The sequence below is a fragment of the Phocoena sinus genome, chromosome 17, assembly GCF_008692025.1.
Source record: "Phocoena sinus isolate mPhoSin1 chromosome 17, mPhoSin1.pri, whole genome shotgun sequence".
Classification (NCBI taxonomy): domain Eukaryota; kingdom Metazoa; phylum Chordata; class Mammalia; order Artiodactyla; family Phocoenidae; genus Phocoena; species Phocoena sinus.
Genome location: NC_045779.1, coordinates 7,385,160 through 7,402,297, shown reverse-complemented (window position 1 = coordinate 7,402,297; position 17,138 = coordinate 7,385,160).

Below are 17,138 nucleotides of genomic sequence, written 5' to 3'. Positions count from 1 at the left end.
ACAGTGTTCTTACAGCACAAGACTGGGATGAAAATTAAGTCCTTGAAATTTCAGTCATATTAAATAAATTTCCTAACAAATGCTGCTTTCAGCAAATCTCATTTGAATAAATTAACCTTAAAACAAAAAAAAATCTTTATAATTAACATGATTTCTTTCCCCCTTTTTTTTCTGCTCAGAAATTATCTTCAAATGACATAGTTCCAAATATTCAAGAAATATGTTTGGGGCCCTATTAAAAAATTCAGATGCACGTCTGATGGAGTCGTTTATGAGGATTTTGCCTTTGCTCTTAGGCTCAGTAGTTACAGTGGTCGAGCTCAGCCTTCATACCTAACCAGAAACTTGAAGCAGTTTAGGAAGAACTGGGACCAGCTAAGAAAAACGTACAGTTCCACAGATCTTTATTTTCTAAGTCCACAGAAAAGAAATGTGAATGCAGTTCTTCTGGTGGGGAAATTGGTTTTCCCAGGAAGAGGAATTGATGCTTCTAGAGCACCAAGGAGGTGATTTCCTCATTTATGTAAGTGTGAGAAATGTCCTAAGTGGTACTCTCTTATGCGAGACAAGTACAGGTGAGCAGTTAACTCCAAGGGACTGTGCATCTCACAGAGGCCAGGGCCATTATTACTGCTAGTCCTTGCACGAAACTATGTATTTGAAAACATTTTATGGACATTGATTGCACCTGTTATTTCTCAATGAAGTTCCGACCCTTGGGCTCCAGCCTTGTGTCTCTCTGTTCTCAGCACCCCACTCCCTCCCCCCCGCAAAGATTAGAGGGTCCATTGTTGCTAACTTCTACAGCTTTGGCAAGAGAACACATATTTTCACTACTATCCTTGGAGGCCTTTTCTTATTTCTGGATTACTGACAATTGGTCTGTATTGTCTTTATCATCTCATGCATTTGTATTAAATATATTTGAATCATCATGACCACTGTATTGTGGGAATTGGCTCAAAGGAGGCAGACAACATTTAAGCCAGAAGAAGCTTTTTTTTTCTTTCTTTCTCAATCAATCACCTTTTAAAAACTGGTCAATAGGATGAGGTAATTGATTTCTGGGGTTTCTTAATTCTGTCCTCTGATTTAGCTGAGGGTACACTTCCTTTTTTTGACCAGAAGGAAAAATGTGTCAAGTATATATGTGGTCAAACCTATGCATCTTCTGAAGAATTATTTTTATTTTGAACTGTTTTAGAATATCTCCAACTTTCCCCAACAGTATTCATTTCTACCACCACCCTGGGAAGCAGGAAGATGAGTAGCAGTAGCTCCTCCAGGTGAACTGTGGCCAGAGAACAACTCAGCCAGTGGAGACAAACGGTGCTTCCCAGCAGAATGCGGTATGTGAGGAGAGAATGTACCTGGGGTGGGTGCAGACATGAAAGAAGCTGTGAAGACTTCCCAAAAGGAGCAGAGAATTTCAGTGAAGCCAGACCCGCTGTAGAGCAAAAGCTGTAGCTGATACAGGTCAATACCTTGGATGATTCAAAGTGGTGTTTGTAACGCTGTTCTCTGAGCAAAGTTCTGTGACCGACTGCAGGTTATGTGGTCACATCCTGTCATGCGATCAGATGGGCGGGGGTAATAGCAGTTCAAGACACAGACAGCAACCAAACTCCTTGACTTAAATGTTGGATCTGAGTCCTGCTGGAGATGTGTGACCTTGGTCCGTATACTTAACCTTACTGGCCTCAGTTTCTTTGTCTTTATTCTTACTACCTAAATCTTGGTGTACTTAATCTCACTGGGCCTCAGTTTCTTTGTCTTTATTTAAGATTTACTACTTAAATCTTGAGATGTCTGTTTATATTATTTTAGCACTCATCAGATTATCTGGATAAGGGTTTGCTATTATTCCTGTATCACTTATAGGCTCTTTGCACCACAGTGGCCAAGAGGCCCGGGCTGTTGGAGCAGGACTGCCCAATATGGTCATCTTGCTTCTCTTTTTTCTCACTCACTTTCCCCCCTTTTCAAGGACAGTCATTCCTGTGCCCATTGGCTCCACCAAGGGCCCTCTGTACAGCCATGGGCTTCTCTCTGCAGCATATGCCTGTATTAGTATGTGTTCAGGTACCAAGAGAGAAACATCACTTTCTGAGGCAGGATCTCCCGAGATGCTTCACAGCCATTTTTTCTTCCCCCATACTAGGCCCCCAGAGTAGCTGTATTCCTTAGGAAGGATCAACCTCAAATAGGCGCCCGAATGTCAAAATACTTGAAGGAAATGATGAAATAATTTGTGAAGGGTGAGTGAAGCCATACGCCGAAACGAGCAGCAAATATGCGATTGCCAGGTGTAACTTTGCAGGCTCTGTCTGTTGATGCAGACGAATAATTGAAGAAGCTAACTCTGCCTCCTCTTCAATAGGTAGAGACAGTCTCCCAAGGGTGCAACTTCCTAGGGCTTCAGAGTGGCTGAGGGACCCCCTCTGAGAGATGCAAAGGTAGGCCACTAGACACCCATTGCTTGGGGGAAGGGCACAGAGGGACATTTTGACCTCGACAAAGGTCCTCTGGAAAAGGAGAGCTCTGGGGTGGAGGTGAAGCTATTTCCATAAGGAGTTAGAGTCCTTCTGGGAGTGAGGGAGCTGAGGGTCTTAAGTGAGTTTTAAAATTAGGGAGACCCATGGGAGTTCACTGCTTGGGAAGGGCAGCAAAGCGATGCACCACAGGGGGACGGGCAGGCCGACCTGGTGCCGTCTGACCAGTGCTGAGCCTAAGGGTTGTGGGTTCCTACTGGTTCCAGCATTGTGGAATCTTGTCAGCCTCACAGTTGACCCTCACAGCTTTGGATAACACTGCTGAACGTGAGTGCCCCTCGGGGCCATGGGAGCAATAACGCCGGAACCACTGGACTGGCTAGCTTTGAAAGACAACACTGGTTGCTTGGACAGCTCCAGAGAGAGAGGACCCCCCAGGACGGGGCTTAGACTTTCTACTGATAAGGACGTGTGGAGAAACAAGCCCCATTGAAAAAAATAAGAGCTGTATGGCCATTTCTGATACCCAAGCTGGTAAGGGAAGTCTATCCATTATTTACACACCACACACTATAAAGGACATCTGGTGGATTTGATACAAATCTGTAGCTCCTCCTAACTAAGAAGCGTTATCAGCCCTTAAGCAAAGGGGAGCGAGTGTGCTTCTCTCTGGATCTTTTCCTCGTGTTGAGATTGTTCTCTTCCAAGCCAAATACCTTCTTCCTCATTATTATTATTCTTCCTCAGCACTGATAATTCTTAGTTTTTTGCTTATGTACTTGCTCCAAGCGCACTCTTGAAGTCCTGAGTTTTCTTCGGTAGATTCCTTCAGAAGCTTTCCTTTCCTCTGTGATGTTCTGTGAGGTGATGGCTCACCTGAGGCCACAACTTGGCCTTTGTCCCATCAGGTGAGTCCGTGTCCTCTAGAGCAGCTTCCTTCTCTCTGGTGATAACAGCGTCCTCCACTGTGTAATGGTAGATGTCACGCTTGAAACTGAGCAGGACCCTGGGGGGCCTTCCCACGTACACAAGCCCCTCTGTGACCCCTGTTTCTTATTTGTAGGAAAAAAAGCTTTAGTCTCCTAGGCCTTCCGAGTTCCAAAGAGCAGGCTCAAGCAGTTACTAATTAGGGAAGTGAGGGGATGCAGAAACAAAGGAAAAGCAGTTAAGCAAGAAAAGTAATAATAGCTTAGATTACAGTTCAGTGATAAAACAGAGACCTAGTTCCTCCTCAAGGGGCATACATGATAATCTGATGCATATCTTTGAGCTGTCCTGCAGAAACTAAGATTCTCCCCCCCACCCCACCCCCTTGGAGGGCCGTGACTACATGCTGGCCACAAGCACTTAGACCCCAGACTAGTTGGAACCAGAAGGTAAAGGATTAAGTTTCCTGAAACATCACCCTGTTACCTCACCACCAACCAATAGAAGAAAGTCCATGAGCTGCAACCCTCATCCCAAATGTTGCGTTTAAAAACCTTTCCCTGAAAGACATCAGGGAGTTCTGAGCTGCCTGTTCTCCTTGCTTGGGGCCCTGCAATAAATGCTGTAGTTTCCTACACTGCGACCTTGTGTCAGTGGATTGGCGTTGCTGTGCGGTGGGTGAGCAGACCCAAGCTCAGTTTGCTAACACACGTATCCCCAATCTGGTTGGAAAAAGTCACTTTCTGCTTGGAATCTGAGTGGAATAATCTTCCACATTCCCTCATAACACACCAGACTTCTTATGCACTAATGTGAAATCTGAGTTTCATGGGGCGTTATTTTTTAATCAGTTAACTCCCAGTTTTGTGTGTGCTAGATTATGATTAGTTTAAGAATTCCCAGTTTTTCTTATCTTGAGTAGAAAGAGAATATTTAGTTTCCAAGAGCCACTTAGATAAGAAAAAGTTGAAAACACCGTGAAGGTAAGTAGAATTGCTGGAGACTGGAGGACTTCCTGTGTTCACTAACTGTCGACACTCATTGCTTCTGCTTCCTATGGAGAGTCGGCATTTGGCCCTTGCCTGTGGTCTGTTCATTGCGCACATTAAAGAGGCGTCTCTGAGGGCCAGATGGGTGAGTGAAGGTGAGCTCCTCAATTTCCCATCTCCCCTGATAAATCCGACTTTGTCATAACGACAGAGCACCCAAAGCAAACAAATGCAATGCGTGGACACTTCGCTTCATCCTGGTTGTGTGCAAAGACCTCTTAAACCCGCACAGAGGTCGATTTTCAATTGCCCCTAAGCCACCAACCAAACGGATGACACTAGCAGAACTTTCCAAAGTTTCTGCCTGAAAACACTCTAGCAAGAGAATCTGAAGCAGATGAAATAGATGGTCATTTGATTCATGAGTCATAAGCTGCGGAATTTGATCTAGTTCTAGTACATTAAAATCGTAATAGTTTTGTCTTCACTGGCTTTTAGTCGAGACTCTAAAACAGTCAGCAATTACTGAATTATTGAATCGCAAAGGTAGGCAATGGGCAGGGCTTTTCTCAGCAGCACACTGACTACGGAAATTAAGTGACCAGGAGGCTTGAGGACCCCTGGGACTAAAACTCTCATTCCTTACGCATTGGACAAGTCCCTTCTTAGACAGGATGTCGGTTTGCGGGAGGTGATCCGTGTATAAGTGTGAGTTAATAGTAGTCCCTTTAACTCTATTCCCCACATTCCTCATTAATCTCACCCTATTGGATCACTGCTTTATTTTGTTCCTTTATAAATTTATATCACAAAACCTCGATTTATGGTATCACCATTGATAAGTTTTTTCAATATACACAGTCCATTTATTTTCATGCCCACTTAGGACCAGTGAAATTTATGTAGCAACATATTATTAATTGCCTTCCAACTTCCGTCCATCAGAAATATTTAACAAATGTCCCCACCCATTACTATAAAACTATTCCTGAAGCAAAGTGCTTTCAGAGATGCATCTAATTGACGCATTGTCTTTTTTTGGAGATGTACAAACTTCTAGAAAGCAGTCCATTGACAGGGGTCTCTTAAGTGATGGGGGGGGGAGTGTTGTTACTCACTGAGATGCCTCCTGGGATGATGGCCTGGCTCACTTTGAAGCAGAAAATAGAATAAAATGAGGTTTATGTGCTGTTGGGGTCAGAAAAGCCCATTACGATGATTTTGCTTAATGCTTGTCATGTAGTCTGTAGTTGTCTGTAATACAATGCCTGTCCTGATGCAGATGTTTTGTTTCGGGGAGTGGGTATCCACATCCACAAATGCAGGGGCTGCTGGACAGTAGGAAGGGTACAAGGAGGATGGCTGTGGATGGTGTGGGAAACTGGGCAAAGTCAAGGGCAGTAATTAAGCTCCTCTCTCTGACTTGCTTCTTTTCTTCCTCTTCTATTGCTGTAAATTAAACATGGTTGCTAACGTCTGACATTTCTCCCTTGACAGCGAGGGGGACACGATACAAGTCTGTCATTTGTTTATTCAGCAGGTGCTTATTGATTTCTTCCTGTGTGTCAGTTACTGTGTTGGTGCAAAGAAAACTCAATCCTTGCCCAGAACACACCTAATTATAATTGGGAGCATCTTCTAAAAGCCATGTTAGTGGCATAAATTACATGTTCAAAAAAGAGTATCCTGAGGTGAACAGGGCGTATTCATGGAGAAGGTGTCATAGGACTTAGAAGTTGGAGAAGCAGGTGAGAAGAAGGGGTCCACGTATGCCGACTAGCAGGAGAAAGGGTGTGAGGAGAGTGAAGGAGGAGGCCTTAGACAGAGTTGGTGCATGAAGCATTTTAGCTGAATTAAAATATATACAAGCGAGTGGAGAGATGTTATGATAAAAGGCAGGATGAAGGAACCAGACTGAGGACTTTGAGAGCTAGATGATGAAATCAAACCTTTATTTATAGGATATAACGGGTCCATCGTGCAAGTTAATTATGGAGCACTTGCATAGCAGGCACTGGAATAGATCCCGGGAAGGTTGGAGGGTCAGTGATGCATAGCCACATCCCTCAACTAGAGGCAGCAACGAGGCCCAGAAGAGTTTTGAACACGAGATTGATGTCTTCTGGAGATGAGCTCCACGTGAGGTAAAATGGGGGGTTGGCAAGCCTGTCACCCAGAGGTGTAGGCAGGTGGGGGGGAGATCGGGGCCCAGAAGCACACGGAGAAGCAGATGAGGCAGGACAGGTACCTGCTCTACCTGCTGGCGTGAGAGCTGCTGTCTGAGGCTGCATCCTTTCCCGCATCACAAGCTCTTCTCCTCTTCATCCAACGAATAGACGAGTCCAGATGTGAGTGAGCTGCTGCCCTTCAGTTTACTATTTGGGGAGAGTCATTTGCAAGTTTTTTACATGACTCCCCAGCTCCAAGAAGTGTAAACTAGCTCTCTCTCTCTTTTTAAATGTCTTGCTTGTAAATTGTCCCTAAAAAAACTACTGTGCTCATGTCTGATCCTTGCAGGTAGCATTGAAGCACCTTGAAGGTAAGGACTTTGACAGGTTCCCACAGCTTATCTTTCTCCCCTACACCCTTGTCGCCTGACAGATTTCCCAGTGAGACAAAAGATTCTGAACTTATTACCAGACACAAACAAACATCAGTAACAACTACATACAAATTTTCTTATCTTTTCGGAGATGTAAAATATACCTCTGTGTGTGTGTGTGTGTGTGTGTGTGTGTGTGTGTGTGTGTGTGTATTTCCCACCATCTTTTCTCAGCTGTCATTGCTAAATCCATGATTTCATGGTAAAAATAGCTGTAACCTGGAAAACAACTAGAAACTTCTTGGTTTTTAATATTCTCCTAGAGGCAGAGCATCTTTTTCTTTCCAACTTGCTGACAACACAGTTGTTGGGGGTCAGACACTCAGGATGATGGGTGCTTCTTGGTAAAAAATAATGGACACGTGGTTGTCCTAGCAGCTTCTGACCTTGTTTCTATTTTCTATGTGTTCTCTAAGAGGATGCCTGGGTCAGCTCTGACACACCCAGGGCTTTCAGCTCTTTCTCAGCATCCTGGACCCCTGCCAGTCTCCATTTTCTCCAGGTCCATGAGGCATAAGACAGATCTACAAGGACTTTGGAGCTGGGCATCTACAAGGCAACGTTGAGGAGCCGGATGGTCCTCTGCCAGTGCATAGAGAGTTGGGGTACCAGCTGGTTGATTGGGCAGGTCCCCAGGCTGAGCAGGATTCCAGCTCGGTAGACTCAGAGCAGCTCTGGGAGAACTGGTAAACCCACCCAGGGCTCTGGCCCGGCCCATTCTTCACCTTGTCAATGTCACCATCTTCTAACCTCTTTTTTGTTTGTCTTCAGACAGCCCTCCTTTTGAATATCGGTATCCCTTTAGAAGCTGATTTATTCTATCTGCTTTATGCCACACGAGTGCTTTTTCATTTGGTGTAAGCTGGTACTCCTTCCTTCTTTCGATGGGGATTTGTCTTCAAAATTAATTTCAGTCATTTCTTCTTCTCTTCGTATCTCTAATCAACTCACAAAACATTTCTTGGAAAGACGAGTTTATATGATTTATTGGATCTTTAGAAAACCATTACTATCTCTTCTATTCCATAATTATTTTACTTAAAGGTTTATAAAGTTATACTTTTTCTTATTATTTCCTCTCTCTAATATATTTATTTATTTTTTATTGGAGTATAGTTGCTTTATTCTGACATGAACGTACAAAAAAGTGTCTTCTGTTTACGTAGTAAGTACAGGATAAAAAATACCAGGATTTGTTTGTTGTGTCACATATTTCAGTGGTTTTCTTCAGCCTTTGCAACTACAAAAGCATACAGTTACTTTACTTGAAACCTACCAGAGAAGAGGGAGAGCTGTCATGCTCTAAGTAGTTTTTCAATTAATTTAGTCTTTCTTTCTCCACTGGTAACAAGTGCGTTGCCCCGGAAGCCTTCTCCCATAGTGCTGGAGTGATGAAGCATGGCTGGCACATGGCATTGCTTGCAATGACATCTTTTTCTGCACAAGTATTCTGAAATCACTGTGGATGGATAGATAACCTGTCTTAAAAGGACAGCCTACTGTGATTCGTAATCCTGGTACTGCAACAGTAGGCATAGCTGCTAAGACAAAAAAAGCCTTTTTCCAGCTTTGTGTGAATCATCGCTCAAGCATTTAAAACACGGAGTCTGTTCTTCCAGTGCAAAGCACTCTCGTTAATATTAATGAAAGTCACACATTTTCTCTCAAAGACAGAAAGGATGCCTCAGTCTTCCCCAGGAATCCTAGATTATAAAGGAAGAGTATCTGTAACTGCTTTTTTTTTTTTTTTTTTTTTTTGTCGTGGAGTAGAATGGAATAATAGAGCTTAGGCAGAAGCTGGCAGCATTTAAAATCAAGCTCTCCGTTTGTTGACACTAGAAAAATACCTCAGTGTTGGAGCATAAATGCAAATGTCTCCCTCTGTGTTTGATACTTCTCAGGTTTCTCACTCTCTTTTTCACTTTGAAGGGAAAAGAAAAATCATTTTGGCTTTTAAAAGATCAAACAGATTTTTAAAAACATTTAACAGACACCAGCTACTCATTTCCCCATTAATGCAAATCAAGCCTTCTTATTGATAGAATCTGGGAAAAAGAGATAAAACACAATAGATGAAAGACACCGATAAAAATAGTGGCAGCATAAGGGTCCTGTTTTTCAGCTTTTAAGGGAGCATATACTATCATTCTTCTTAAGCTAAACTACCTCTGATACTGGAGGGCTGAGGGCACTGAATATGCCTCATTTTCAAAGTATTAGCAAATCCTCACAACCAAGAGGAGTAAAAAGCATTCAGCGATAGAGCAGTAGCGTGTAGCACTGTTCTAGGAATTACCGTTTTATGTTTCAGTTTTCTGTGTCAATCCACATGGCGAATCCAATCCACTTTGAGAATTTAGGAGTAGTTCAGTATTTTGCTCAAAAAATAAGAGGCTGCCCATGTAGTGGAAAGGGCATGGGTTTGGCGCTTAGAACACAGACTCACGTTTACTTAGTAAATACTTACGTGCTGTGCACTCCATTGCTTGTCCTTGTAGGGCTATGGAATTCTGTGTACGGGACTTAGTTTTTCTGAGCTTGTAGAAATCTATCGCATCTTGTCTGCTCAGCAGTTTTCTTTCAGGAACTACCACTTTTCTACCTGACAAGGTTGCCAAGATCTTAACTCCTCTGTAAAGTGACTCAGATGGGACAGTCTGAAACACTCAACCCTAATGGCCACCGTGATTAACTTGGGGTGGACCCATGGCCCGAACTGAGCCAATCTGAGAATTTTCCTAGAGCTTCCTGGACAGAGGAGTGAGTGAGCTGCTCTCCAGGATCACAAGTTATAAGGATGGTGTTAACTTTGTTTCCAGACAAGTGCTTATCTATGAATGGATTTAACCCACAGAGGAGGAGGCCTACGGAGCTGTAAAGAGTCCGCACAGGAGAGCTCTGATAATGTGTTTTGAGCCACTGCATCTAAACTCACCTGGATCCAGTTCTGGACATTTCAGTTGCATGGAATTAAAGGGGTTCCAAATGAGCCTCCCCACAGTGTGCCACTCTGACATGTGGATTATTCTGAGCTGAAGACAATCAAGGCCCAAAGACTCAGAAAGAGCTTTTACCTCCCCCTTAACTGCCTAAAAGAATTTAGATAGAGAGCCTGGTCTAAGAGAATTATCACCAGAGATAACTACAAAGAGTGTGGGCAAGGTGTGGTGAGCTGGGAGGGGCCGGCAGGCCTGCGTCCCATTGTGGTGTATATGGCATGTGCGTCCCATTGTGTGTATGTGGCATGTGCGTCCCATTGTGTGTATGTGGCATGTGCGTCCCATTCTGTTCTCTGTGTCCCATTGTCTCTGCCTGGCTCGGCAGACATTTGTTTACCAAACATGTGCTCTTTCCACTGTCCTGTGAATTGTCTCCCTCCCCTTTGAAGTTCCAGACCCCCATCCCCCTCCTCCTTAGCTCAGGATGGCAGATAAGCCTCAAGAGCCTGACTGCCTTGACCCTTTCGTGTCTATGTGAGCCTCCCATACATAGGACATTACATTTAGTTTTCTCCTGTTAATCTGTTTCAGTTCAATTTAATTATTAGATCAGCCAAAAGAACCTGGAAGGGTAGAAGAAAACTTTTCAATATTTTTTTTCCTTTTACCTTTTTTTGTTGCATTTTGTTTAGACCAGTTCGAGTCCTGACACGTCCTGATTTTAGTTCTTCATTGGTAAAACTGGAATAATAGTGCTTTTTCCTAAAAGGTTTGTTGTGATGTCTGAATGAGATAATGTGAGTGAAAGGGAAACACACAGATTACCTGCAGGATGCACTCACCATGGGGAAGGACTTGGAAGGTTAGGACCCCAGTAACCTTTTTTTAAAAAAATATTTTTGGTGGAAATATAGTTGATTTACAATGTTGTGTTAGTTTCATGTGTACAGCAAAGTGATTCAGCTATACATATATATATATCCATTCTTTTTCAGATTCTTTTCCCATATAGATTATTATAGAATATTGAGCAGAGTTCTCTGTGCTGTACAGCTTGTTGATTATCTATTTTATATATAGTAGTGTGCATATATTAATCCCGATCTCCTAGTTTATCCCTCCCCCCTGCCCCAGCTATCCCCTTTGGTAACCGTAAGTTTGTTTTCTATGTCTGTGAGTCTATTCTATTTTGCAAATAAGTTCATTCAATCATTTTTTTAGATTCCACAAATAAGTGATTCTTTGTCTTCTGCCCTACGATATCATTACTCCAAGCAAATTATGTTTTGACTAATGGGAAAGGAATAAAACCTCCACAACCACTAGTATCCATTCGTTCAGCAAATATCTGTGAGTGCCTCTGTGTGTCAGGCACTGTTCTGGGTGCTGGAGTTAAAGCGGTAGGGATGAGGTGAATCAGCTTCTGCTCCTGCGATGCCTCATTTCAATATAGATGCAGGACTGTGCACAGAAATGTACTCCAAATGGGATTCGGGTCAGCACTTGGGTGCTGGAAATATGACTAAGAATTCCAGTTCTATCGCTCAGCTCTCACGTTCCTAACCTCCTCTTGGGGCATGAGGAGGTTAAGCCCCAGGTTATTTGATTCCTATCCTTTCTTCAGTTACTTACATGTACTTCTGATCCGATCTGCCCTAATTTTCTTTTCATGAAAATTGGCAAAATGGGAAGACAGAATTGCAGATGGTCTCAGGGTCCATGAATGAGGCACCAGTGATGCAGAGGCAGTAAGACAGCTCTGAAGTTTGCTCATTTGGCTGTGCTCACCCCACTGCCTTATCACAAGTACTAGGAGTATTTGCTTAGCTTCCATACAATGAGGAGGGATCTTGCTTAGAATAATTAAAAATAACACTTGACCTGTATAAGGCATCAACTGTTTTAAATGCATTTAAAGTTTAAATTTTCACATTGGGGCTTGTGTTGAGCTAGGCTTTCACTGTGTTTTAGTCATTCTAGCCTTGTGAACAAATTGCAGTGTGCAAAAAGCAATGTGGGGTGTCCAGCGAAAGGAGTGCAAGCTTTGGAATCAAATGGATTAATGTGAGCCCTGGCTCTGCCACTTAGCATTTGCACTTACCTGTTTTCCAAGTATGTAAAGATAATCTTGAATTAGTAACTAAATAAACCTTATTTAGAAATGTTACCTAATTCAAAATGACTTTTTGCAATTATTTTTTCAATCAGTGGATTATAAATGCATAAATAATATCAGATATGACATATTGGATTATTTTTAACTTCAAAAGGAGATCTCTCAAAAGTTATCAATATTTAAAAAATATTTGTCCCTGTTTGTTTTGTTGTATTTTGACCTCCTTCCAGTTCCATCCTTCATCCCCCTTCTTCCCCGCCCTTTTTTCTCTCCAGCTAAGGTTCTCTAACCTCTGTGTTCAAACCCACCGTGGGTTAACGCTTTAAAACTAGCCCCCTCTCCCCACAGTTGCCTGTTGCTTTTTCTCTTGGAGTTGCTTTCAAAGAGCCTTGCCGAAGTATACAAATTGTACAAGCGTTTTTCATCCCATGCTACCAAAATACATTTTTTAATGGCTTTTTATCCTGTCAACCAAGGTTCTCCTTAGGGGTTCACAGTGCATGTCTCAGTATACCAGTTTTGTTATGTATACATCTAGGTGTACACCAGCTTCACCTCCATGGATTCCAGGGCACACAACACACTGAAGTCCCTCTGGCCACAGCTTGAGAAAGAGATCACATAAAGTCACACTTCCTCAGCTCTCATCCACTCATGATCGCAGTATCTTCTCTCCATCACCAAGCCAGACTACCGAAATCATTGCTAAATTCTCAGATTTTGACTTTTTACTTTTCTTCAATTTTTAACAATAAATTTGTAAGTTTAAAATTTAGAGAAAGTTAAAATAATGGTAATAAAATTAAGAGTGTATTTTCTCACCACCAAGAATTAACTATAAAGAAAATTTGTCATATTAGCTCAGCCTGTTTGTCAAAAATGCAAAACATAACACGAAGCAGAAACCCCCTTTAAGCACCATCACTTGTCCTACCCCGCTACCCATTTTTCAGAGGCAATCAGTATAATTAATTAGTGAGTAGCTTCCCAGTTCATCTAAATGCATATATATTGACTACACAGTATTGCTTTTGCATGTTTTTATTCATTCATTTATTATTATATAAATATCTTTTTTATCTTGCTTTTTCTCACCCAACATTTTGTTTTTACAAAATATTTTTTAAATATTTTTAAAATATTGATAACTTTTGAGAGATCTCCTTTTGAAGTTAAAAATAATCCAATATGTCATATCTCTCAATGTAGAGTATCCTACTTTATTTTGTTTATTTGTTCCCGATTCGGTGGTCATTGCTACCATCCAAAGATGTCATCAATGCCCATCTTTGTATCAGTGGGGGAACTGTCCTAACATATAACATTTAAACATTTGGTACTGTAGGAAAGACTATGATACTGTGTTAAGACCTTAGAATTCTTCTGATGGTAGAGTCGTGATGCTAAAATTCTCTTCAAGTTTCAGCATCCGTAGTAGTGTTTTGTTTTGCCAAGTGTTCAAAATTCCTTTCTCCATCTTTCCCCTTGATTACCCCCACCCTTCCACATGTCCCCTGTCTCTCCTCGTAGATGTACTCATAAGCCAGCCTCCCATCCTATTAATGTTTTACCCAGTGTAGTTGCTCAGAGGATGTACATACGTATTGCTTTCCTGTGACACTCGCTTCAGAAATAGCACAAATAAATCTGTTGGAAGAAAATCACAGAGAAAGACCTATTCTTTATAATGCCAGCTATCAGGCTGATATGAATGGCTCAGATTCAGGAAGTGACGAGTAATGTGTTGTCATATTTGAAACAGAAATTGCTAATCTTGAACCCTTGACCAGCCAGATCATCGCAGATAAGATTTTCTTGGTACTCCCTACGTGAGGGCAACAGGCAGCCTACCCAATACAATGCATATCCATTCCTTTATATGCCAGCTCTCATTACAGAATATTTTATAATGGGGGCCAGGTCTTTAAGCAAATATTTGAAGGAGCAAAACGGGATAATAGTGTCAAGTGACAGGGTAAGGAGGAGGAAGAAATCCTTAGGTGCCAACAGTTTTTGTCCTAGAATTTGATCGGATTAAAAACTCTCAGATGGAGTCCGCCTGCCGATGCAGGGGACACGGGTTCGTGCCCCGGTCTGGGAGGATACCACATGCCGCGGAGCGGCTGGGCCCGTGAGCCATGGCCGCTGAGCCTGCGCGTCCGGAGCCTGTGCTCCACAACGGGAGAGGCTACAACAGTGAGAGGCCCACGTACAAAAAAAAACCCAAAAAACTCTCAGATGCAAATAGACAAGATATTGTAGTTTTTACATATGAAGAATATTTAAATTTCACTGCTCTGTTTATATGTGCTTTGTGAAGAGGAAACAGGCTTGGGTGAAGTCCACACAGATCTTAGCAGTGGCAAGATGGTATTTGAATGCATGGCAGCTGAGTTCAGTGCTTCCCCGTTGTCTGATTGTGGGTATCATAGCTCAGACAATGAAGCAGTGGTCCCAGAAAATTAATGCTTCACTTCTGGGTAAGCGCTCAATGTCACTGCAGACGTTGCAGTGAACAGGGGCACTCAGTGTAGACAGTGTAATGGTTTGGAAGGAGTTTGAACTTGCAGTCAGAATCACAGTGGCCTCTCATTAGCTTTGTGACTGTGGGAAGTGTCCCTCTATCCGTGTCAGTAAAGGGAGCTAGTATATTATACATATATGAAATCCTCAGATCTCACCATTGTCAAATATCAGTTTCCTTTCTTCTGGCTTTTTTCCCTTCGGACCTCCAACAGGTAGCAAATGTCCTCACGGGAGTTTCAGACGTAAAAATTAGTGCTACTTAGAAAAACAGTGGTTGGATGAATGAATGCAAAGCCTTATAGGATAGTTCAAAAGAAATTCAGATGTCATCATTGCAAAGTATACATTCGTACAAATAAGAGGGTACTTCTAATGTCTCTTTTAGAGATGCTTTGCTAGATGGAAAATTAATTTGTGATTATAATGATAATCCTGGAAATAAATACCTGTTGGTGTATACTGTTTAACTAGGTTTAGATGTAGGCTGCGTTAGCACTATTCCTTACTAAGAAAGTATAAAATATTAGCTACTGCAGGACTTCCACTTCTGCCCGGGAGGAATTAAGTACTTTGGAACCTGCTCTTCTCCCATAAAACCTAGAAAACTGGATTGTGATCCCAAGACAAGGAAAACAATGGACTGAGCCCTACAGTTGGCCAGTTTACTGCTTAGAGGCAGGTTCCACACTGTGGCATAGGACAGAAGACACACATGGAGCAGGCAGCTTGCTGACCTGAGGAGACAGAAATTCTAGTCTGGGGAGGCTGAAGCGGTCACATTTCATGGGCAGAGCACCAGGGAGAGAGAGCGAGCTCTGGAGACCTGCAGAGATTTCCTTCTGAGTCTTTGGCTAGATGCTGATCTGCACGTACAGTGCGCGAATCTTCATAAGCCAAGAAAAGAGCCACCAGGAAGCAGTATGTACACCAAATTTCCAGAGCTCACACAGGACTCAGAGTTTACATTCTCCCCAGTCTGCATGAAGAAATCTGGTACGACGTGGCATATGGGCAAAATTCTCCAAGGAGTCACACCATCGTCTTGGGGCTAAATTAGCCCTGGAGTCATCTGCTCTAGGATTACCCTGATAAAGCTTAGCAGCAAGCCTTGAAGGGGTCAAAATGATATGCAAGTAAAAGTGCCAGAGAAACCAAATACTCATGAAAAAAAGCAACAAAATCCAACACTCAATGACATAAAACTCACAGTCATCAGTAAATGATAAAGAAATCACTCTGCTTGCAAATAAGCAGGTAATGACGACAAATACCCAAGGGAAAATCAACAGTATGAAAACCAAAAATGATAGAGGTAAAGAAATTAGGAGACAAGAATCTTAAGACAACATTTATAAATCTTAAATTTGCTCAAGGATGTAAAGAAAACATGAAAAAGATCAGGAAAGAAATGATAGACATGATAAAGAACCAAAAGAAAATTTGAGGGGTGAAAAATACAATATATATACACACAGAAATAGGCTGAATGAGATTAACATCAGATTAGACATGGCAGAAGATCAGTGAACTTGACAAAGCAACAGAAACGATCTAAAACAAAGTGAGAGAGAGAAAAAGACTGAAAAAAATGAACACAATCTCTGTGACCTATGCTACAATATCAAGCAGTCTAATGTATTTAATTAGACTCCCAGATAAGAGGAGAAAGAATGGGTGGTACAGAAAGAATATTTTAGGATCTAAGAAAATCCACAACCCCTGAAAACAAAAACAAACAAACAAACAAAAACCCAAAACAAAACCAGTGTGTCAAGTTCCAATTAGAAGAGAAAAATGACACAGTCATTTGGACAGGGAAAGTTTAATATGAAGGTTTATTAACTGTAGCAGGGGGTTGGAATAATAAGAGGCTGGCTAGTAAGAAGTAAAGAGAACTCTAAAGAACACAGGAATGGCAGCTATAATGCACAGTCAGTACCCCTAGGGCTGAGGGAGAGCCCTCAAGGATGACACCCTCCAGGGCTGAGATCCAGAGCCCATTGACGAGGGCACACTGATGGCAGAGAAGTCACCATGGTGTCATGCCTGGACCTTGCTGTAAATATACCCTCTGGTACTTGCTAAAATTCCACACCCTAGCGTGCTGGGGAAAGCTGTTTTGGGGGAGGTGTTTCACTGAAGATACTGCTACGCAACCACCTGAGGGGGTCCTAAGGGGAGTTGCTAGCCATGACGTGCTCCTGGCCACACGTGCTGCAGGATACTGCCAAACCAGAGCTAGGCACAGTCTCAGCTGCTCTAGGTTCTTTGGGTAGAACAACGCAAACATTCTTTTTTGAATGATCTGAGTCCTCAATCATTCCGCTTGTTGTAGTTTCTAAATTACTTCTACTATTGGGCATGGAAGTGGCAAGAAGCATCTCTGAGGGTGCCCTGGGCTCTGTATGCAGTCCTCCTTGTCTCTTCTGTACAGTAGCAATCCAATTTCCCTTTGGTGATTGGGAACAGTTACTCCAGTCAGGAGACTAAGACCTTTCTAAGCTATTGGTTCAATGGTGTAAGGAGCCCCAAATGGCAGGTAGACGT